At 46.6% G+C, this 24,218-nt stretch overlaps 1 protein-coding gene across 2 annotated transcripts in view; it reads left to right on the forward strand.

Annotated features, from left to right (window-relative positions):
- Positions 1-359: 359 nt before the first annotated feature.
- The window catches only part of SLC16A3 (solute carrier family 16 member 3), a 33,074-nt gene continuing 9,215 nt past the window's right edge, over positions 360-24,218 (forward strand). Inside the window, exon 1 of one of the 2 annotated variants that reach the window (XM_065415394.1) lies at positions 360-456. The gene's annotated coding sequence lies outside the window, so the exon portion shown is untranslated. Of the gene's footprint in view, positions 457-979; positions 1,319-24,218 lie in introns of those variants that run through there. The other variant, XM_065415396.1, reaches the window with a different exon arrangement.

Genomic DNA, 24,218 nt, shown 5'->3' on the forward strand with positions numbered 1-24,218 from the left:
GGATGAGGGGGGAGCCAGTGCCCTGAAACCCGGGAAGTTTAGGACTTTGACTTCTACATGGGAATTCAGGGTATTCGGTCCTAAGGCTCTGGACCTGCTTGTACCCAGACCTTTGGCCGTGAGCCTATTGCCCGGATGGTTCTGGTTAGGTGGCCCGGAAGGGGGTGGCTCCGAATCTGTAGCCCTGGATGTTATGATGATCGTTATGGCCAATCTGGCTGTGGCCCGGGTGGGACCAGGTCGGGGGCTGGCTTGGCTCTGAATTAACCGGGCGGTAGGAGGCGTTAGGACCCGTCAGGAGTCCGGACCCGGCTGCTCTGACGTTCGTCGGAAACTAGCGGCTGCCGCCCGCTACTGCTGAGTAACAGGCGCTAAATCGCCCCGGAAGCCGAGACGAAAGCAGCGGGTCGGATCGGTCTCGGAACCGGGATTGAGACCGGCGCAGGCTAGTCCCAGGTACGTGAATCCCAGGGAGCCGGGGCGCAGCCGTTCGGGATGCTGAGATGCTGACTGTCCGCTCCGGTGCGCAGGCGGCGGCTGCTTCCCCGAGCCCCCCAGCGGGTCGGAGCCTCCCCAGGAGGGATCCTGGCGCTGCAGATTAAATCAGCTGCTCCAGAACCGGGACAGAGATCCGGCCCGACGCGGGCCAGAACCCAGGGGTTGGGGTTTCCAGATTAGCCTGGGCTAGGTCATGAGGCCGGTGCGGTCCGGGCTGGGAGCGCACCGCGCATCCCCTTTCCCTCGGCGCTCCAGGACACCGGGGCGCGGGGGTTCTTGAGCGGAGCCTGGTCATTGGCAGGACTCGACCAGCCTGTCAGAAAAAGCCTCATCCGAGCTGAACCGGGGGACGCTGGCACCTTTGTGCAGCAGGAGGGGCGGGGAACGGTCGCCAGCGGGAGGCGCATCCCCTCTGTTGTCCTTTGTCCAGGTTCTCCGCTTCGGGTGCTTTGTAGCGCCGCTCCGCGGAGACAGTCTAGGCCCTCTGGGGAGCTCAGAGACCCAGGGTGGGAGCTGCGTGTCCGCGTGCGGTGAGTGATGGGAACAGACTGTCTCCGCTGGCATGGCGCAGGCACAAAATGTTCCGGTGCCCAACCTGCGCGTCAGGTGTCCAATGGCCCCGCGCTCTGCGGCTCCCTCCTCTGGAGCTGGGATCCCACTCCCCCTCCTCCCGACCCTAGCTCCAGCGGCTGACGGTCTGGTTCTGCTGGCACTTGGGAAGGATGCGTTTTCATATGAGCCTGCATCGGGCTGAGTTACAGACAATTAATATGCAAAATTAGCCTCGGAAGTTGATTTGTTCCGTTTTGGGTTGGACAAGGTAAGAAAGAGGCTTTTCTATCTAGTTTCTTGTCTTAACTCTTTACATTATTCTTGAGTAGAACAATCCGGAGGATTTCTCCGTGGTTATAACGTAAGCACTGCACCATGAAGCTGGTAAGACTGCGGTCTTGGGAACGTTTATTCCCAGTGTTCTCATTTGAGGCTAGGCTAGTGTGTCCCTCACCAGCGAGTACTGAAGAGGTGTATATATAATGTGATACCATCGATTCCTTGCTGTTTTCTGTGTTTCATGTGATGCCTCTGATAGTTTTATACCTAGATCTGGGAGCTGAGGATTTATTCCATCCAACCATCCCTTCTTAATTCCCTTTATCTCTCCTATCTCCCCTGGCATTGCCCAGTGTGGGAAGGCAGGGTACTAGGCTAGATGGACCATTAGTCTGACCTAGTATGGCCATTCTTATGTTCTTATATTTTATTTTAGCATGATTTAAATTCTGAAATCCTCTTCAATTAAAAATGTAAAATTTGCAAAATAAGTTTAATAGAAGACTAAACAGAGTAAAGCACAATATGTAGGGCCCTACCAAATTCATGGTCCAGTTGGGTCAATTTCATGGTCATAGGATTTTAAAAATCATAAATTTCATGATTTTAGATATTTATATGTGAAATGTCAGTGTTGTTTTGTAGGGGTCCTGACCCAAAAAGGAGTTGGGGGGAGGGGTTGCAAGGTTATTGTGTGTGTGGGGGGGTTGCGGTACTGCTGCCCTTACTTCTGCACTGCTGCTGGTGGCAGCTGCCTTCAGAGCTGGGCAGCTGGACAGCAGTGGCTGCTGTCTGGGAGCCCAGCTCTGAAGGCAGAGCTACTGCCAGCAGCAGCGCAGAAGTAAAGATGGCATGTTATGGTTTTGCCACCCTTACTTCTGCGCCGCTGTCTGCAGAGCTGGGCACTTGGCCAACAACTGCCGCTCTCCGGCTGCCTAGCTCTGAAGGCAGTGCACAAGTAAGGATGGCAATACCATGATGCCCCTAGAATAACCTTGTGACACCCCTGCCCCCCCCCCGCAACTCCCTTTTGGGTCAGGACCCCCAATTTGGAAAAAAAACGCTGGTCTCCCCCATGAAATCTGTATAGCATGGCGTAAAAGCACACAAGACCAGATTTCACGGGGGGAAACCAGATTTCAGTCTGACACGTGTTTTTCATGGACGTGAATTTGGTAGGGCCCTACCAATATTCCCCTTTATAAAGAAGACAAATTATCTCAGCACAGCATGTGAACATCATTAGCTACTTAGGCCAACATTTTTGAAAGTAACAAGGAGTCTGGTGGCACCTTAAAGACTAACAGAAGTGAGGTTTTTTTTTACCCACGAAAGCTCATGCCCAAATAAATCTGTTAATCTTTAAGGTGCCACCGGACTCCTTGTTGTTTTTGTGGATACAGACTAACATGGCTACCCCTTGATATTTTCGAAAGTGGCTATTGATATTGGTGGTTAATTTTTTGGTGACCAGCGTGAGACAACTTCAACCTCTTCTGCTTGAGCCAGGATGTGTCTGTAGGTAGGTACACACTTTCTCTCTCTCTCTCTCCCCCACCATGTATGTCCTCCTTTTTGTTCAGATTCAGGGCATTTGCTTTGCTTTGCAACTTCCTTACTACACTGACTTTGCAAACAAATGGATTGGCTGTTCACACACTGAGTTATTGTTTTGCCTTATTTATTTTATTTGGCTTTTTAAAAAATCAAAAGCAAGAGACTGAAATTTTAACAGTTCCATTTCCTCATTTGACAAGATTATTAGCACTGGTCCTGGAACACAGACAGAAATGGACATTGCGTTTGACTGCATGAGTGCTGAATACAGATAACTTTTAATTTATGTTCCTCTTAGAGTTACATAGTGAGTTATTTAAAGTTTTGCAATGTCTGTGTCTGATGGAGTGGTGGTTAAATTATTTTGGAATGGCAAATCAGCAGTTTGAAAGAGAGTTTGGACCAGAAGTCTGTGTGTATGGGTTAGTACAATGTATCAGTGTTGTAATTAAGTTGGAAGTAGTAATTTAGGACAAGGATTCACATCAGTTGTATGCATTCTTAAATTGTGAATGAAGCATATATTCTTGAGGCATAAATTCACATAGACTTTAAATTGTGACACTGTAAAGTAGAGTTCTACTTCTATGCTGAAAAGTGACTGAGTAAAATGACACCGTCTTACGCAACAGACCTCTTCCTGTATATTCAGTCATATCTGCTTTTGATCCTACACAGGGCCGGCTCCAGGCACCAGCTTGGCAAGCAGGTGCTTGGGGCGGCAGGTCCAGCTATTCGGCGGCAATTCGGCGGATGGTCCCTCACTCCCGCTCGGAGCGAAGGACCTTCTGCCGAATTGCCGCCGCAGATCGCTTGGGGCGGCCAAAACCCTGGAGCCGGCCCTGATCCTATAAGCACTTATGCATGTGAACAACTCTGTATACCTGAGTAGTCCCATGATGTTCAGTATGAGTAATCAAATGTGTATAAGTGTTTGCCGGATTTGAGCCTTCATTAGTATTTATTTATTTTATTTTGCGCTTCAAAAAACACAGAATAAAGGCAGTCCCTGCTATGAAGAAGTTAAGACAATTTTTTTATACTATTTATTACTCTTAGAAGCACTGCAGAGCCAGCATAGCTGTAAGACATACTTTAGTTCTAGTCCTTCTCATGTACCATCAACACAATTATGTACTGAACTCTAGTTTCAGGTCCAGTAACATCTACCTTTGCAAACATACTGAAGGCAATGGAATTTCAGTGGGGCTATGCAGGTGTCTCTAATAAGTTAGCTTTCAGCTGATTATGTACAAAGACAGAAAGGGCATGGATTGACTATCAGTTCCCAAGGTGAGTTTGTGATGCTGACAGTAAGGCACTTAGATACGGTGGTGGTGGATGTGATGTAAAAACACAGGCATTAGGGGGGAAAAATCTGCTTATTTGTACATTAAGCACATTTGACATCGAAATTAGTGAATGTCAGTAAGCTAAGGGATCCATGACATCTTGTTTACAGAATTACACTTTAAGGGTTCATAGGGTGATAGCTGGACTTATGGGTGTTCTTTAACTATAAATGTTTGTTAAAGAAAGTAATTGACAGACATGCTCTTTCTAGCTCTGTTGATATGAGGAAATCTACGTAAACACTTCTGAGTGTATTGAGCCAGATTTATATTTGTGTCTCCAGATAGTTTTGTTTCTGGAGGAGCGTAGGCTGGACATATTTGGTGGTAACATGCTCAGTGTTTAGAAAGGAGTACTTCCTGTAATTCCCATTAGTATCCCAGGTGATGTAATGATCAGCATTGCCTATCTTCAAAAGGCGCAGCATCCAGCTTCCTCTCTATAGGGAGGGTTTCAATATAGTTTAATGTATTATACATGGAGATACTCATCTGAACATTACTGTAGTTACACCAATGGAAGTGTCACAATAAGATGGTGTGACGGTAAATAGACATAGGAAATGGGCTGGTGATAGTAAGTGCTGATGTGGAACATGATCAACAGCTAGACAGCATAGAATTGGTGCATGGGGTTTTATTAGATTGGGGGATGTTAAGAGACAGAAGGGGAATGATAGAAACTGGCAAACTGTTTCAAAGAGCAGAAGTGAAGAATTCACCTCTCATGGTGGAAAGGAAGCCAGGATTGGTAGGAAAAAAGGCTCAAGTGGACATGGGGGAGAGACAGTCACAGAGGTAGTTAGAAGGGGCTTGTGGATGGGATGTCAGTGGTAGCCTTTGAGGATGTTGTTTGTGTGAGTGAGAAGACCGCTTTACAGACTGAACAGATGAGAGTTTGGATCTGGATAATTCTGGGAAACTATTGAAGTGAGTTATAGTAATCGAGATGTGACATTTAAAAATACATGAAAGTAATTCAGCAAAGTGTCAGAATAGAGGTGTATTCATGCTGTGTTGCAGGGCTGACTACGCAGACTTGAAAAGTGTATCAGTAGGAGGAGGGTTGCTTTAAAGGGAGAGGTCTAATGAAAATTAATTGATCTCTATAGGGGTCATAATTTCCCATGTGATTTTGGAGAAGTCAATATCTCAGTTTCCATTCCCCATCTGTAAACTGGGGATAATAATGCATTCTTTTTCTGTCTTGTCCATTTAGATTAAGATCTTCAGGGTAGGTACCATGTCTTTTATCCACCTAGGTATTGTATGCCCCCCATCATCATACTACTAAGCAGTTTCCAATCTTTAATATACTAAACTTGGATCTCCTAACTCTCAGGTTTGGACCATCTTTCCTTTGCATTTGTATAGCACCAAGAAACACAATGGGGTCCTGATCTCAACTGCTGCTCTAATGCTACTAATCAAAGATCTGCTTTCCTTTTGGTACCCATTGGGAATTGAGACTTAGGCTCCTAAATCAGTTAGGCCTTGGAACACTGAGTGGCCCAATACCTAAATACCTTTAAAAATCTGTGCCTTAATCCCTGCACCATGAGATACTGCTACACAGGAAATAAAAGGTGTCAGGCTGACTTGCAAATCATAAAACTTCTCTGTTTAAAAATTTTATATTACACAGCTTCTCCTTTTGGGTACAGTAAGCCAACACTTCTCATACCTACAGCATCCTGCATATTGCTGTAAACAATCAGCTAATGTTCCATCATATTTATTCCTGCACTGGTTTCCAAGGGAACAGGCAAAGACAATTTGGAGAGCAGAAGCATATAAAACCTTCCCGTTCTCTTTTGGTTATTTTATATATGATTAAAAATGGGTAATATTACTAAAGCATGCAGTTCTTTAATAGGTGAAAATTAGTGTAAACATAACACATAGGCATATAGGAATGGGTGGGCTGGATCAGAAGGGATAGCTCAGTGGTTTGAGCATTGGCCTGCTGAATCCAGGGTTGTGAGTTCAATCCTTGAGGGGGCCATTTAGGGATCTGGGGCAAAATCAGTACTTGGTCTTGCTAGTGAAGGCAGGGGGCTGGACTCAAGGACCTTTCAGGGTCCCTTCCAGTTCTAGGAGATAGGTATATCTCCATATATTAAGCCTAGTTAGTCTGATTCCCCCCCCCCCCCCCCCAATCTCTGACTACAGCCAGAGTCAGCTATTTCAGAGAAAGGTGCTTGAACCCCTGTAATGGACAATTTTTGAGTAACCTGCCAATAGAGGATGTTTCATCTCCAATCTATCAGTTACTTTAGTTCTTGTCTGTACTAGATTTTTTTCCCCTTAACATTTCACTGCCATTGCTACCACCAATACTGCTCCTCTTCCACTGTTGCTAGCACCAGACAAGGAACCAGTTACCATTGAGATCTTAATACTGTGTTGTGATAATTGTTGAAAAGACATTTTGGGTGAGACTAGTAAATCTCCTTTCTAACACACACACTGTCCCTGATGGAAGGTATTAATCTAGTAGACAGCTCATTATCTGCTTTCTCTATAAGTTTAAAGAGATGGAGCTCATCGCTCATAGTTTTTAGACTTCTCTTCTAACATCAATTCATATTTAATATGGAGAATTAGCAATGGGTTAAGATCAGACTGTCTCATAGCTCTGTGTGAATCCATCATTAGACCAATTTTGAAAAATTGCTGTTTTATTTCGAACTCTAGTCCTATATACTTTGACACTTTTTTGGGAGGGAAAAGAATAAATTGATTTTGCTCTGTTTCCCTATGGAACCCAAGGGCCTGATTTTTAGACGTTCTGGGTATTTGCAGCTCTCTTGACCTCAGTTCAAGTTGTGGGTTATCAGCACCTATGAAAATTGGACCCTATGGGCCCATCTACAATGGAAAACTAGCCTATTTTCAAAGACTGCGCCTCTTTGTAAGCACACAAACGTGATTAGCCAGCCTATGTAGACCAGGCCAAATAGAGTTGAAAGGGCTTTTTGAATAAGGTAACAGAGGGTCCTGTGGCACCTTTAAGACTAACAGAAGTATTGGGAGCATAAGCTTTCGTGGGTAAGAACCTCACTTCTTCAGATGCAAGACGAAAGCTTATGCTCCCAATACTTCTGTTAGTCTTAAAGGTGCCACAGGACCCTCTGTTGCTTTTTACAGATTCAGACTAACACGGCTACCCCTCTGATACTTGAATAAGGTAGTGAACCTGGTTTGGCCTGCTCTGCAAAGGGTAGATAACTACACAAGAGGAGGATTGATTGCTCATTTTTCTAACATAGACATAGACAGGGCCCCTCAGAGTTTCTGGAGCTGTTGTATCTGCAATTGTTGGCATAGGTGCTGGTACTAGGGGTGCTGCTGCACCCCTTGGCTTGAAGTGGTTTCCAATGTGGTTCAATGGCTCTCAGCACCCCCGCTATACAAATTGTTCCAGCACCCCTGAGTCTTTGCTGTTCTCTTGTTGTATAACATAATATGAGATCTGGAAGTATCACATCAATCCATATGATGAGTCCCTATTACTTTGATACAGCTACTGTAAGTGTAATTTATTCTTGGGCTGAAAAATCTACTTCCTGGAATGCTCCATTTCAACCCATTTGTAGAGCAGTGTCTTTCTATACTGAGCATGCAGTACAACATAGATTGTAAGCAAACCGGATCATATATAGAATAGAGCAAATGTGATAGCTACTGACTGCTGTTTGTATGTGTATTCCTTTCACAGTTATGTTGATACACAAACCATTACATATTATAATTAACATATAGGTACTAGTTTGCCATTAGTGTTGCTTATATGAATAATATTAGAAAGTTTGGTTCCTTGTGTGGTGAGGGTGACTGGAAAGAGAGGCTGGTATTTTTTTTTTTTAACAGGCAGATTTAGGGTATATTGAAGTAAAAGGGGGGGGGGAATAATGGAGGCAGAGAGAGCTATTCTCTGGTAATTACGTTCGCTCTGGGCGGTGTGGTGAGACCGTGAATCCTTTGGTCATTCTAGGAGCCCTGGTTTGTATGGCAAGGGCGTATCTGATAATTACGGTAGCAACAGCTCCCGTCTGCCTGAGTCACGTCCTTCACGTCTCCGTGCAGCCGGGCGCTCGAGTGTCAGATGTGCCTTTGCTGAGCGCACTCGCATTAGTGAGTGTCGCCTCTGAGTCCTGCCTGAGCCCGACATGGAGCCTCCGCCAGCCAAGCCCCGCAGCAGCGGCTCCCAGGGACCAGCGGGTGGGGAGCGGAGGCCGGGGAATGTGGGACGCTGCGGCGTGAACTGGCGGCGGCGGAGATGGCTTGATGAGGCTCACGGCGCACGAGGGAGAAGGCAGCCGGCGAATGAAAACTGGGCCCTTTTCCAGCCTGGGGTGGGAGAAACTGCACGTTGCTGCTTCCGCCCATTCTGTTACAGGCTCCCTAGCTTCCCGCGGCAGGCGCACGTGCTTTGGGTTTCCCTTCACTGTTTCCTCTTTTCCTGATGTTCATCTCCATCCTGTTCTTTCTCAGGTCTGTACTTGTTTTCTGTTCCTTATTTCCTCCCTGTTCACTCCTCTCCCCATTCTTCATGTCTCTCCCTTTCTTCCTGTCCCTCACTGCTACACTCATTCATTCATTTTGAGTTTTGCCACTCCTCTCCCCCAGAAACAGGGAGACACAAGGAAGCCTAATATGATGGGTGTGTGTCCCAGGAAATGAGAACTGCCCCTGCTTTCAGTGATTGTTCCTACAGATTTCAGAAAAATCCATTATTCTGCCCAGGTTTTTGTAACCCAGGCAGACTGGAAGGAGCCACTGGCCCTGGCTGGTTAGGCCAGGAAAATGAATAGCATGTTTGCTGGGAACATGTGTGCCTAGGGGCTGCCCATCAGGATTGCCCTCCCTCTGCTCTTCCCACATTGAGCCAGACCTTCCCTTGAGCTAGCCATCTCCACCCAGCAAAGTTAGATCTACATATGGGCACAGTTCTGGGTACAGTGAGTCTTGTCAGTCACATCTCCCCCATCTGCTGGAAGCTGCTGTCCCTGCATCAGCAGTGAACACCTGATTAGAGCAGGTCTAGGGCAGCAGGGAGCCTCTGTTGTTGAGAGAGCATGAGGGGGAGTGTAAAAGGGTTTGCGCCGGGGCTCAACCCTTCAGGACAGGAGGGGAGCCACACCGACTCCCTACTGCACGAATTAAACAGTCAGTTATCTCAGGTCTCAGGCCCTCTGGTCCAGGGGGCTGAGTAAACAACAGTCAAGGGACCCAGGCCCTCTGGAGCAGGGGCTGGGCAGGCAAACAGTCCCTTAGCTCAGGCCCTCCGATGCAGGGGCTGAGCTCAGACAATCATTAAGCCCAGGCCCTTTGTAGCAGGGGCTGAGCCCAACAGTTAATTAGCTCAGGCCTCTGTAGCAGGGCTGAGCACAAGCAGTCAAGAAGGTCAGGCCCCTTGGGGCAGGGGCTGAGCACAAACAGTCAATACGCTCAGGCCCCTTGGGGCAGGGGCTGAGCACAAACAGTCAATACGCTCAGGCCCCTTGGGGCAGGGGCTGAGCACAAACAGTCAATACGCTCAGGCCCTTGGGGCAGGGGCTGAGCACAAACAGTCAATACGCTCAGGCCCTTGGGGCAGGGGCTGAGCACAAACAGTCAATACGCTCAGGCCCTTGGGGCAGGGGCTGAGCACAAACAGTCAATACGCTCAGGCCCTTGGGGCAGGGCTGAGCACAAGCAGTCAATAGGCTCAGGCCCTTTGCAGCAGGGGCTGAGCACACGCAGTCTATAGGCTCAGGCCCTCTGGAGCAGGGGCTGAGCACAAACAGTTAATAAGCTCAGGCCCTTGGATGCAGGGGCTGAGCACAAGTAATCAATTAGCTCCAGCCCAGTTCAGGGCAGAGCACAAACAGGCAATTAGCTCCGGTAGGTAAGGGGCTCAGGTTCCTACCTGAACGCTGGGTGAGGGGGAAGCCTGCCACCCGTGTGGAGGGGTGGCAGGGGGGGACACAGGCCCACCCACTCCACTGTGTCCCAGCCCGGGGCCCTTAGCAGCAATTAGTGTCGCTGCTGGTCAGTGGGGTGTCCTGGCCGAAACACACTGCCATGGGCTCACAGGCCTCTGTAGCCTGACTGGGGTCGGCTACCCCCGGGCTACTTCCATTATCCCCCTCGGGGCCTACCTCGTCTGTGGCACCGGTTGCGGTCCAGTCCATCAGTGGAGCCGCCTCTCTGCTGGGGCTCGGCGGTAGGTCCGGTAGCTCTGTGGGGAAGTCCGGCCACTGACCCTTGGGCGGCTCCTCCGGATAACAGCAGGGCGGCAAGGCTTCGGGCAGGGCCTCCCCTTCGGGGTTGCTGTGGGGGAGTTCCACTGGCGTCTCCCAGCGGCGGGAGCGGACGGGCTCCGGCGGCTCCTCCTCGTAATGAGCTCGGGGCAGCTCCGGCCAGCTAGGGCATCCACCTCAGGCCTCCGAGGTATCCGGGCGGGGCGCTCCCGACCGCACGTCTGCTCCCTGCGGTGGCCGGCGCCTGACTGAGCTCTGGCTGCCGGCCTTTATACTTCCTGTCCCGCCCCGTGACTTCCGGGGGGCGGGGACAGGCGGCGGTGGCTCCGCCCACTTGGGGGTTTGTGCCGGGGCTCCCTCTTCAGGACAGGAGGGGAGCCACACCGACTTACTACAGGGAGACAAAGGACTGACAGTGAATAAGAAAAAAGGAATGAGTTTGACAAAGCAAGGGGAAAATCAGTTTAGGGATGGAAGAGGAAAAAGGAGGGGAGCCATGAACAGAGGGAAAGTATAGCAGAGGGGAAAAAGAAGCAACAGGATCAAAAAACAAATAGAAAATCTAGGAGAGAGTGGAGATCAGAGACACAAGATGAGAGCATAGGAAATTTTTCTTTTCTAAAGGTGTTGGGCATCCAGATACAGAGAAGAGAGGGGCTGATACTGGGAGAAAAAGGTAAAAGGAATTGAGTGGTATAAGGATTATTTTCTTCTACCCTGATTTTTACTGTAAACTGTTCAGTTTTATTTTGAAAGGAGAGAAGGGGAGGTGGGGATAGCTCAGCTTATGAGAGAGTAGTTGAGACTTCTCCCTCCACCCCTTCCCCTATTGCCAAAGCCATGTGTAACAGTGCTTGGAGGGCCAGGCAGGCTAGTGTTTTGTGTGCCTGACTTCCAGCCACTTGTTTCCTTGGTCAAGGTGCTTCAGTCTTTCAAGCAGTGGGGGTAGGGAGACCCAGGCCCTACCACTCCACTAGGTGCCTGGGGGAGTTGACCCCTGAACAGGGGGCATTCTAAGCATGGAATCTAAATCTACTGCCCTGGGCTACTTCCTACCAGAGTCCTTTCAGTTTGGGGTGTGGCCCCATTGTCCAATTTGCTGGGGTGGCTTGCCTCCCATGGTGCCCTCTCATGGATGTTGGGTGGCACCCTGCCACTGTCCCAGGCTCCTTCAGGCAGGGCATCTATAAGTTTGGTACAGCCAAACCCCACAATATCTCTGGGGTGTGATCATCCCGTTACCTCATTTGCCAGAGATTCCTAGGTCTCCTTCACAGCATCCCTATGCGGGTAGACAGAATGTGCTCCCTGGTGGCTGCCAAGTGAGTGGTCCTTCCAATCAGATGGGGCAGTAGCTAGCTCATACCTCTTCACCAGTCAGCCCTGAACTGGGCCATGCTCTCTCCTTTTCTACCCCCTCTAGGCCTGACATTGGCTGCAGGTATAATAGGGTGGGGCTAGCTGGGCCCAAAGGCTGTCCTTAATCTATGCCATGCTGGTGGACAGTTTCTTCACTTCATCACACCCTGCTATGCCCACCTTCCTGACCCACACATAAGAATGGTTATACTGGGTCAGACCAAAGATCCATCTAGCTCTATATCGTATCTTCTGACAGTGGCCAATGCCAGCTGCTTCTGAGGGAATGAACAGGTGAATCATCAAGTGATCCATCCCCTGTCACCCATTCCCAGCTTCTGGCAAACAGAGGCTAGGGACACCATCCCTGCCCATCCTGGCTAATAGCCATTGATGGACCTATCCTCCATGATAATCACACACAATCTGTTCCCTTCACCACCCTCCCTTACCACATCGTAAGTGTCCTTTATTTTCCCTTTGAAGAGCTGATCATCCCTTCCTCCCCTCCTCAAGTGTTCTGCCATAATCTGGTGTTCATCTTTGATAAAGGGCAGGTGAGGAGAAGTGCATATAGTGGTCCAGGAAGAGTCTGTAGCTGCTTGCAGGAGGCTCAGCTGTCAGATCACCACCTGCAGCACTACTTGATTGAATCTTCTCTGACACTCCCTGGATCTGATTTTACATGCAGAAGACCTGGCTTGAAGACAGGAGGTCCTCACTAGGAGGCTTCAGTGGGTAAGGGAAGGGCTGGATGGCAACATGTGACAGGCCTGGTTGCAAGTAGTACCTTTGCTCAGTCAAGTTGCTGTCTGTTTCACTGGCTCAACAGCCAGGCAAGCAGGGAAATAAAATTATTTCTAGGACGTGGCCTGTATTTTATTTATTAGTACAGCCTTCTCACGTCAGTGTTGGCACACAGGGCAGTAACAAGTCTCTTCCATCCGTCTCTGTCATTAGCAGCTGCTTCCATCTGCTCTATGGTCTTGAGAGCAACTATTCTGCCCCCCTCCCCCTTATAAGGGGCCTTCTTAAGGCTTTTCTTGGGCTGTTTTGTTTCCCTACACCAGATGATTTTCACTTGACAGCTTCAGGTGGGAGTTTGTGTCTTGGCATCCAGAGTACATGCCACAATTTGTCCAATGCTTCCTTCTAATTCTAATGAAAACAAGCTGCAGGTTGGTAATTTCTTGGATCTCTTTGCTGATAAAGTCTCTGCATTCAATGCCTAGAGTCTTTCAAAGGCTATATTTTCAAAGGCATCTCATTTTCTAACTTTTTAATAGATCTCCAACTCTCATAGCCATATGTTAGCACTGAGATTATATTTTAATTAAAAATTCTTTTTTGTTTTGGTACTGTATATATTTGATTTCCGTATGTTGTTGAGTGTAGTGAAATACTATGGATGCCTTTCTTAACCTTGATATCACTTCTTTCTTGATCTCTGTTGGCTATTATGGTGCTGCCCAGATAAATGAACTGTTCTACTTTCTTGAAGTTTTTGCCTTTCAGTATGATGTTGCTGCTTGATATCTAGGTTTCAAGGATGTTTGTTTTGGCATAACTGATTTTGAGCCTTGCTTTGGCCTGCTGTTTTTGCCAAGGTGTCTGTCTTTGTAGCTTTTTGGGGGTGTTATTGAATGGAATGATATACTTAGCAAAGTCTAGGCCTTCTAAACATTTGCCATCTACCCATGCTATGCCAGTGTTTGTGTTGCTAATACATTTCTTCATCAGCCAGTCTATGGCAATGCCAACCAACAGGAGAGCAAGAATGCAGCCCTGTTTTACACCTGTGTCCAGTTGAACCACGCTGTTGTCTGGTTCACTTTTACAGCAGACTTTGTGTCACTGTACATAGGTTAATGATGTTGATGACTTTAGCTGGAATTCCATCAGACTGTAGAATATTCCACAATGCATGCCTATGCAGGTTGTCACATGCTTTTTGAAAATCAATTAAAATGATACGGGGAGCCTGCCATTCTAGACATCCTTCTATGATGTCCTTAACATGAAAATCTGATCTATGCAGATCTCTTCGGCCTGATCTTCCCCAGCTTTGCATTCACTGCCTCTTTCATCCTGTGTAGTACCACACTACAGAAAACTTTCCCTACAACAGAGACTCCTCTCCAGTTTCTACAGTCATTAGGATTACTGTTTTTGGGTATTCTGACCATTCTCCCATGTTTTCACTGTCCACAAGGGGTCTCTTTTTCCCCCCTAAACTTCCTTGATCAGCTTTGTCAGTTTCATTAGGGTGTTAGTGGTGTCCAGTGCTTTTAGCATTGCTGCTGTGATTTTTATCACTTCCCAACACTTCTGTTGTTTTTCAGCTTTTTGACTCCAGCCTGACATATATGTTGGACCAATGTTAATGTCAAGTTGACCAGGTTTGCCTGTTTAACTGAATTCTGATGGTGAGGTAGAGCTTGTCTCAGGACTTATTTGAAATGCTTCACTCATCTCTTGTTCTGTTCTACTTCAGTTGTAAGCATTTCTCCATCTTAATTTTTTATTGGCCCATTTCATGTTTTGAAATTTCCACACAGGGTTTTAGTCAATAGGAAACCACAGAGTTGTTTACCAATCATAGCAGCAATTTCACCTTCAGCTGCTAGGTCTTCAACATATCTCCATTTATTTTTCATTGTGTTGTTTTTTCACTGTTTTGTTTGCTTTCTTGTACTCCTCCTTTTATTTTTTCCAATATTTAGTTGGTCTTAGCATTTGGGACTTTTCCCCTTCAGTGCTTTTCTTTCCTCTGAGATAAAACATCTCTTGGTTTATCCAATTCTGGCTGTCTATTTTAATATCTAACTGTGATGGTTGCCACTTGAATCACCATCTCTGAGGATGTCCCATTTTTCTTCAGTGTTAGTAAATATTAATCTTTTTTTTTTATGTTAAACACTCATGATTTCTTGGCTAAACATCTCAGAATCTTTTCTGTGTTAGCCACAGGTGCTGGCTAAACAACATTAAAGAGTTTTATTTGGGATAAATTAATGTCATTGCCCTACAAGGCTTTTACATTATTATCCATTCTGCTTTTACTCTGAACTTTAGCTGACCCTAGTGTGTTGTTGGTAAGCTGAAAGTTTTCTGTAGTGTGTTCGTGTGGTGTTAAATAACAGACTGTGTCCTTTTAACTCTAAACTTGTGATGCTTCGGGAAATGTCCAGATGTCAAGAAAGGTACCACTTGTAACTGATATGGGGCAGGTGTTTCTGAGGTTTAATCAAATTATCTATCGAAGGATGCTTTTATTTTATCAAAAATTACTCTAACTCAATGGTCTCCAACCTTTTTACACCCAAGATAACTTTTTGAATTTAAGAGCAACCCAGGATCTACCCCACCCCTTTCCCAAAGCCTTGGCCTGCTCACTCCATTTCCCCTCCTGTTACTCGCTCTCCCCCACCCTCACTCACTTTCACTGGGCTGGGGCAGGGGTTTGGGAGGGGGTGCAGGCTCTGGGCTGGGACTGAGGGGTTTGCAGTGTGTGAGGGGGAACTGGGCTGAGCCTGGGGCAGAGGGTTGGGGTACAGGAGGGGGTGAGGGGTGCAGCTCTGGGAGGGAGTTTGGGTGCAGGAGGGGGCTCTGGGCTGGGGCAGAGTGTTGGGGTGCAGGAGGGGGTACAGGGTGCTGGCTCTGGGAAGGAGGTCAGGGTTGGTGTGCAGGAGGAGGTTTTGGGTGCTGGCTCCAGGAGGGGGCTCAAGGTTGGGGGTTGGGGTGTGGCCTCCCAGTGGGCAGCACTTATCTCCGGCGGCTCCCGGTTGGCGGTACAGTGTGGCTGCTGCTAAGGCAGGCTCCCTGCCTACCCTGGGCCCCATGCCGCTCCCGGAAGGGGCCAACGCACCCCTGCGGCTCCTGGAGAGGGCGGGGGGGCACGTGGCTCCCCATGTGGCTCCTCTCTGCAAGCACCGCCCCCACAGCTCCCATTGGCCACAGCTCCCCACTTCCGTGGGGGCACAGAGGCTCAGGGCTTCCCTAGGCTCTGGGGTGGGGCCAGAAATAGGTTCAGGGTGTGGGAGGAGGCTCTGGGCTGAGGCCAAGAGGTTTGGGGTGCACAAGCGGGCTCGGGGCAGGGGATTGGGGTATGGGAGGGGGTGTCGCTCTGGCTGGCGGTGTGGGCTCTGGGGTGGGGATGGGATGGGGTTGGGGTACAGGAGGCGGTTTGGGGTGTGGGCTCCAGGTGGGAGCTTGGGTGCAGGAGAGGGCTCAGGGCTGGGACAGGGTTGGGGTGCAGGTGGGGGTGCAGGCTCCAGGAGGGAGTTTGGGTGCAGGAGGGGACTCTGGGGTTGGGGTGCAGGGGGTGTGTGGGGTGTAGGCTCTGGCTGGGAGGCGCTCCCAGTTGGCAGCGCACCAGGGCTAAGGCAGGCTCCCTGCCTGCCCTGGCTCTGCTCTGCTCCCCAAGGTGACCGGCATGTCTGATCCCTAGGCGGAGGGGTCCGGCAGCTCCGCATGCTGCCTGCTCCTGTAGACGCTGCCCCCGCAGCTCCCGTTGACCACGGTTCCCAGCCAATGGGAGCTGCGGAGCCAGCACCGGGGATGAGGACAGTGTGCGGAGCTTCCCTGATCACCCCTCCGCCTAGGGGCTGCAGGGACAAGCTGGTGCTCGCGGCTCCAACCCTGTGGGGCAGCGCCGAGGCTCAGGGTGTCCAGCCCATGGTGCGGAGACTTGCCGCAGGCCAGATGAAAAGAAGCAGTGGGCCAGCGGTTCCCCACCCCTGCTCTAGGTGGTAGTAATCCCTCGGGTTCTGCCTGCTAACTTCCTGATCCATACAGAAATTGACTCTTGGAACACAGGTAAGTATTTAACAAATTGTTTGTTAAAGATGTGGGTTTACAGACACCAGAGCTCTGTTTAGCAGAGTCATGGTGGCGTAATCTGACCAGCAGATACACTCTCTCTCTCCCAATTTATTGGAGCTATGTTAAAGCAATTGACCAATCAATACATAGCCATGTGAACTGTTGATTGGTTACTTTGTTTACCTAACAACACAGAGCCTGAGCTGTTGTTAGTTTAATCCAATCAACCAGCCAAGAACTGTTTACCTAAAAACCATTATCTTTCACATGAATCATAACCATAAGTAGGATCCTGAGACCTGCATACCTCAGGCCAGGAGTCCCTTCTGCGTATGTGCAGATTTACAGAGGTTACACAGCGGACAGCTTGATTGATAGCTCTAGGCTGCATTTACTCTGCTGACCATGTTCCTGGTAGCGCAGCCTGCATTCCACTGCTTTTCTTTTCTTTTCTTTCCCAACAACTGGGCCTGCCTTAGGTTGCCCCTGTCTTTCAGGCATCATACCCATCATTGGCTCACCAGTCCTCAAAGGAAGGTATTCCTTATGGTTATACTTCATTTCAGGGCCTATTTACAAATTTCTTATCACACTTCTAATTTGCTGAACAAGTTCATTTCAATTCTCATTTTCTCTTGAACGCTTCACAATGTAAAATACACTATTTTGGTCCAAAAACAGATGAAAAGCATAACTGACAAACAATTTGTAAAAAGAATGAGGAGTACTTGTGGCACCTTAGAGACTAACAAATTTATTTGAGCATAAACTTTTGTGGGCTAAAACCCACTTCATCAGATGCATGCAGTGGAAAATACAGTAGGAAGAGATAGATACACACACACACACACACACACACACACACACACACACACACACACACACAGAGGACATGAAAAAATGGGTGTTGCCATACGAACTATAACTAAAGTAATCAGTTACGGTGGGCTATTATCAGCAGGGGGAAAAAAAACTTTTGTAGTGATAATCAGGATGGCCCATTTCTAACAGTTTCATTCTTTTTGCTGATACAGACTAACACGGCTACCACTCTGAAACCAAACAATTTGTATACTACATAATACAACTATAGGATGCAACATTACATTCAGAACTCCTTTTGTGGTAGGTGACCATCCCAAAACCGATTCACTCCAACTATGCTGTCCAACATTTTTAATAATTTCAACTTGTTTCACAATTTTTCCATTAACCATATTCAGTTTTACCTCAATACCTTCAATTATACTTGAGGCATTTATAGACCTTATCTTTATCCTCATCACTGTATTCCTCTGTCAGAGCATAGCACTGTATGATTGACATCTTTAGGAATTTGGTTTGAAATCTGACACGAGGCATTGGTTGATAGATTCTGTGGGTGGGAAAAATTCACCTTTCTTAATGAGTGCTACTCCCTCTGAGTTTACAAGTGCCACTACAACCTGAATAGATGAGATGTGCTTCAAGCAAGAGAAGAAACTTCTTATTCCCACCTGTCAATCTGTTCTCACTGATGCCCAGGATTTCAAGGTCATAGTTGTCCATCTCCCTCACAATCTGTGAGACCTTTGATGTTTAGAACATTGTTCTCTTGTTCCAGTAACTGACTTTGAAGTGTTTTGTTGCTGCCAAATTCAAACTTTTTGGGGTCCTGGCTTCCAGAGACTGCTTTTGCTAGGAACCTTCATGCAGCACAACTCGGGTCAGCAGCATTCTCAACTGAGCTGCCATTTTTACCAGAATGGTAGCCTGGTTCCATTTCTGTCAATGAGGTTTTTTTAGATAGAGGGCTGGGGAAAAAAACCTATACAGGTTTTATAAAAATGAAATACCAAAACACACTGTGACTCACTATGTAGCATTCTTATCCCTCATACAGTGAGGCAAAACCAAAGAAGTAAGAATACCTGTATTCCACCTACAGTATGAATGCAATGAACAGTTCTGGTAGTTGGGCTTCTGCCCGTGCAACTGTGGATCAGAATAAGTTTACAGGTACGTGCTGGTCCTGATGCGAGTGAGCAGCTGGCACAAAGTGTGCACACATGGATGGATGGATGGATGCTCATGTTTCTGCAGGGAACAGGTATTCTTTCAGCTAAGCATAGAATTCCTGATTTTGTGACTGGGAACGTTACACATATCAGTTGCAGCAATACTGTATCTTTTGTTTGCATAATGGGTATTGAATGCTTCGCTCTGATAGGCTTATCCCTGGCAAAGTCTCCTGTGGTCTAATTCTGGTCTCAGTGTAACTGAGTACAGCATTTGGCTCTTATGTTTTATTCTTGCATGCACTGGCAGAGCCTGACAGAGTGGTTTGGGCACGAATTTGAGGGTTTTGGCAGCTGGCTTTGGGAATGAATTTGGAGTTATACTGTGTAAAAGCAAGGCACTCATCTGTTGGCAGAGACTTTAATTGGCAGGTGGACTGTATATGAAGGGAAGTCACTAGCTTCTTCCTAGATGTCTGTTTTTACAATGTTTTCCTGGATTGAAAGCAAAACATTTTCTTAACACAGATGCAGGCCCCGACTCTCGACCCCTGACTCTGCCCCAAGCCCTGCTCCCACTCCACCCCTTCCCCCCCCAAGGCCCCACTCCGCCTCTTCCTGCCCCCGCTCCACCTGTGCCCCACCTCTTCCCACCTGTTCCGCCCCATCCCCCCAGAGCCTCCTGCATGCCACGAAACAGCTGACTGCGGCAGGCGGGAGGCACAGGGAGGGAGGGGGAGGCACTGATCTGCAGGGCCCGCCAGCAGGCAGAGGCAGTGGGGGAAGCTGATGGGGGCGGGGGGCTGCTGGTGGGTGCTCAGCACCCAAAATTTTTCCCCGTGAGTGCTCCAGCCACGGAGCACCCACGGAGTCAGCGCTTATAGACACAGAAGCTTCTAAAAAAGGTTCCTTGTCCTGCTGGACAGAGAGTGGGAATTCTAATTTTAGAGAGAGTCATCTACTCCATTATTCATACTCCCATTGTTTAGCCTTGGAGCAGCTTGACTAACTGGAGACAAAGGAATTCTGTCAAAGCATTATTTTGTTTCTATTTTTTTTTCTAGTAAGAATTAAAGTGTGCTGCCATTTAACAGTGATTAGTTAATAATCCATCTGCCCCTGTGAGGCTTTGCAGATGGATATTTTAGTGACTAAATTATGTCAGTTTACAGAGGATTACCCTTAAAAGAATTTTGCTGTAAATTCACCAAAGAAACAGTACAGGCACACATAAAACCATATCTACAGGAAGTAGTAGTGACCTGTCTGTGGTAGGAAAAGTTGTTTGTTTTTAAGTTGGGTATCCAGATACTAGAGCACATGGGGGAGGGAGAGAAGATAGAAAAAGTCTCTTCTATTACTTTCTGTCATTTGTAAACTTGAGTTCCTTAAAAATGTCATGATGGAAACAATACTTTTTCCTGCAGTTGCTTCACTCTATGTGCACACCAAAGTCCTGAAGACCCTGGAATCAGGAAGCTAACTTATCTAGCACATGTACTGGAAATACAATCCAACTTTGGCTATTTGCTCAAGAAGAATATTTTGGTAGAAACCTATATGATGAATGGAACAAATTCCAAATCACCTAATTTTGCGACAAAATAAATGAATGGCAATATATTTACTGAAACAGAATGGCGTATGGTTTTATTTAGCAAAACGTATTAAACCAACAAGTTTAAATACATTAATGAATTTTAACTTGCTGTGCAAAAATAATTATCAGTAAAGTACATATAGTCTCTTCACTCCTGTTGACCCCAGTGTTAGGAAGCCAGGCATGTGCTGGAATTTAAATTTCATTGCTTTTGGAGGGGCCCAGGGGCTGAGAGCTTGCTCTCTCTGCCTGGAGTTCTGGGCCCCCACTGAGCTTGCTCTCCCTGCCTGGAGTTCTGGGCCCCCACTGATTATTTGGGGGGGGGGAGGGAGTGGGAGAGTGTGCCCCTGCTTGCCCCTTGTGCATGCCCCTGCGTGACATGTGTCTTTGGTATCCTAGTGTCTCCAGAACTTCTTTTTGGACACACGAGATTTCTCAGTGTGTGTTTATATTTAATGCCTTGTTCTGCCTTTCTCTTCTAGATTAGAGAGCCCTTTATTACCCATCCAGGTACTTATACACTGTTATTAAGTAATGTTTCAATCTTTTTTGATAAAATAAACAGATTGAGTTCTTTAAGTCTCTTACTACAAGGCATTTTGTTTTCTTTCTTCCACAAAGGATTCTTTAATTTTTCAGTTTATATTCCAGATGGAAATTCCATTCCAAAATTTCAGAGTTAAGTGTGTAAGACAAACTTAATGGGACTACTCACAGTAGTAAAAGTTCAGCACATTTAAGTGTTTGAAGGATTAGGGGCTTATTCTCCTAAATAAAAGTGACTTAACATTCAAAAGGTATTGAAGAAGCACATACCTTTAAAAATATTGGCATCCATGTTTAAAATACATTTACTTTCTTGGGGTTTTATGCTTCACAGCCTGTTGGTATTATACTGGTTTTAGGGTCTAGATACCTGGTGTTCAGGAAGTTGGGTATCCGTTGCAATTGAATTTCCAAAAAAAAAAAAAAAAAGGGGGGGGGGGGGAGAGTGTGGTGCTAGCTTTCCCTTAAAGAACAGACCTGTGAAATAGATCAGTGATGATCACTGCCAGGTTTATTTCTGGAACATGAATGTGAAATTATTTCTTCCAAGTAGCAGAGTGCTGGTCTAAATGTCATAGAAAGGACACTCATTTCAGACTAAGAATGATCATGTATTCAGCACGCAGCTGTCTAGACAGCAAGTCTGTGCCAAAAAGATAGCTAGGACTACACACTCTGGTTTTGAAGTGCATTTATCAGGAATAAGGCACGGTGAGCCAAGTACAAAATGCATAATGCATCAAAAATCACTGTTGTCTGATATTTCATAAGAGAATAGAAGTATTGCTTAGTAAATGGGCATCTTACCTCTCTGGCATGCAGATTCCTCCACCACTTCAGATTTCCTTTGCCTGGTAGGGTGATTTGGTGGGTTGGCGATTTTTGAGTGATATGTCCAAATAAGTGTAGGACCCCACCCCCAAAGGGAGGTCTGTGACCAGTCTTACACTCCAGGAAAATGGAGACCAAACACTACTTCAGTCTTTCTCTGTGGTCTAAGGCTTTCTCTTTTTAAGCTCCCCCACCATGGCTGGAGGCATTTCCACACCTCTCCTGTGTGCCAGCATTGCCAATCCCTAGCTTTCAAAAATCATTAATTAGGCCCAAAAATCATGAGATTAAAAAAAAAAAAAATGTTGGGTCTTATTTGCCTTCTAGGTTTTGAGCCGTTAGGCTTTTTGTTTTCAAGCTTTTCTCTGCAATTATGAAAGCTATAAACATACTCTTTGAAATTAAAAGTTGAGATTCTGACATTCATTTGATTCCCAGAACTGTGGCTTTAAGAAAAACACTAGCTATCACATGACTCTCAATAAAATCATGACAGTTGGCAACCCTCCCTCTACGTTAGGCTCTATGAAGCTGCTGTCCACTCCACCTAAAAAATAATTCCTGCTTCACTTATCTCCAAAGCACTTGCTTGCCATCCCCCTAGGCCTCTTCCCCAACCCTTTCCTCAATCTTCTTCCAGATAGGTTCCCTCAAGAGCCTTCTCCATCAGCTCCCTTCTATGGGTTTCTTACCTGGGTCTCCCTCACACTGAGTGGAGCATATTAGCCTTGTCCCACCCGCAAGCTTTTTTTAAAGACTGCTGTCATATGACTTTTCATGCAACTACAAGTCCCAGAATGCCTGTCCTTAAAGAGACCAGGTGAGTGAGGTAATATCATTTATTGGACCAACTTTTGTTCAAAAGCTTGTGTCTCTCTCTCTCTCTCTCTCAATAGAAGGTTGTGTCTTGCATCAACAGAAGCTGGACCAATGAACGATGTTACCTCACCCACCTTGTCTCTCTAATATACTGCACCTAACATGAATACAGCTATACTGCATGTCCTTAAAGAGTCAGAACTAGGAGGAAGGATGGGCTGGACCTATACCTGCCTTTAAAAGAATAACTCGCCCTGTGACATGCATATAAAACAAACGCCTTCTATGGGAAAGCTATTTAGGGCTAGAAAGTTTCAATGTATTGTTTTAGTATGATACTAAATTCAGGAGTCTGAATACTTCCTCAGACTGAGCTAGTTTCCATCTTCTTTATTAATTGGCTCTTTAGCTTTGTTATCTTGAATTTTGTGAAGTGCAATGATGCTGATATATATTGTAGCTTATCTGACATTTAACTCAAAATTTCTGTCATAATTTGGATGTTAAGAGGGTTATTGTGTCTTCAGCATAATCTGCTGGCATAATTTATTTTGTCAGGCCCTCATCCCATATTTTGAGCACTTGTACAATATATTATGTAAGATCATATGCCACTTACCCCAAGCAGGCCCATATAATGCAATAATAAGATAAATTATAAATAAATTGTATAGTTTTAGTGTGACTTTCCCGTGACAGTGGACACTGACAGTTCACCTGAATGAAAATCTATTTGGTGACCAAGTTTTTTTTTTTAAGTGGGTACTAATGAATTCAAATTAATGAACCACTGAGGTACCTCAAGTATTCTAACAAGAGGCTCCCACAAAAAGTCTTTCCCCTATCCAGTGATTAAACCAACGTATGAGGGAGGAGGGCAGAATTCTGCAGAGAGTATGGGCACCGGGACTGAATTATCTATTTGTTTGTTTGTTTCCCATTTAAACAAAATTCCTTATCACAACCATAACCAAGGAGGGAGACAGTATCACTAGGCAAACTTTTATTAGGTGTTCGTCACTTACAATGGTTGTATTTTATTCCTGAAATACTGTGGATTCTGATAGTGATGCACATGTTCTCCTTGTGCAGTTTGATTTTTCCCTAAAGGATTAGTGAGACTGTCAGGGAAATGGAATAGTGCAAAAAAAGCCATGCTGCATGTCCTTAAGGATCCTAGCCTGAGTGAAAGGATATATTTAAAACAAAACAAAAAAACCTTAGCTAAAAATGAATGAAACAAGTGGATGTCCTAGCCTTGTATGATGAAGCTGATGTGACAAAAACAAAAATCAGCGGCTTGCTCAGTGTGTACTATGCCCACAGCTGCACTTGCTCTTGTTCCAGCCCTGCTCCAACTTGCTACCAGTCCCTGTTGTAGCCCCTATTCCCCTCTGCCTCTGGCTTATGCTCCTGGTTGACCTTCCAGCTCTGGCATTTGGCTTCTATCTCTGTGGCACTGACCCTTGGCTCATTCCTGGACTCTGCCCACCCTAGACCCAGCTATAACCAGCAGGAAAAATGCTCATTTCAACCACTAGGCCTGACCGCCCCAAGGCCTGGTTGACTACAGTATTATCTGCACTTTACAGATAGAGACTTGAGGCATAAAGAATTTAAGTGACATGCCCAATGTCACAGAGGCAGTGTCTGGCAGAATCAAGAACTGAATCCAGATCTCCTGAGTCTCAGCCCAGTACCTTACTCACAGGCCCTCTCTCCTTTCAAACTCTCTATGCTTCTCTGTCACAGTGAC

Source organism: Emys orbicularis, chromosome 13 (assembly GCF_028017835.1).
Source record: "Emys orbicularis isolate rEmyOrb1 chromosome 13, rEmyOrb1.hap1, whole genome shotgun sequence".
Classification (NCBI taxonomy): domain Eukaryota; kingdom Metazoa; phylum Chordata; order Testudines; family Emydidae; genus Emys; species Emys orbicularis.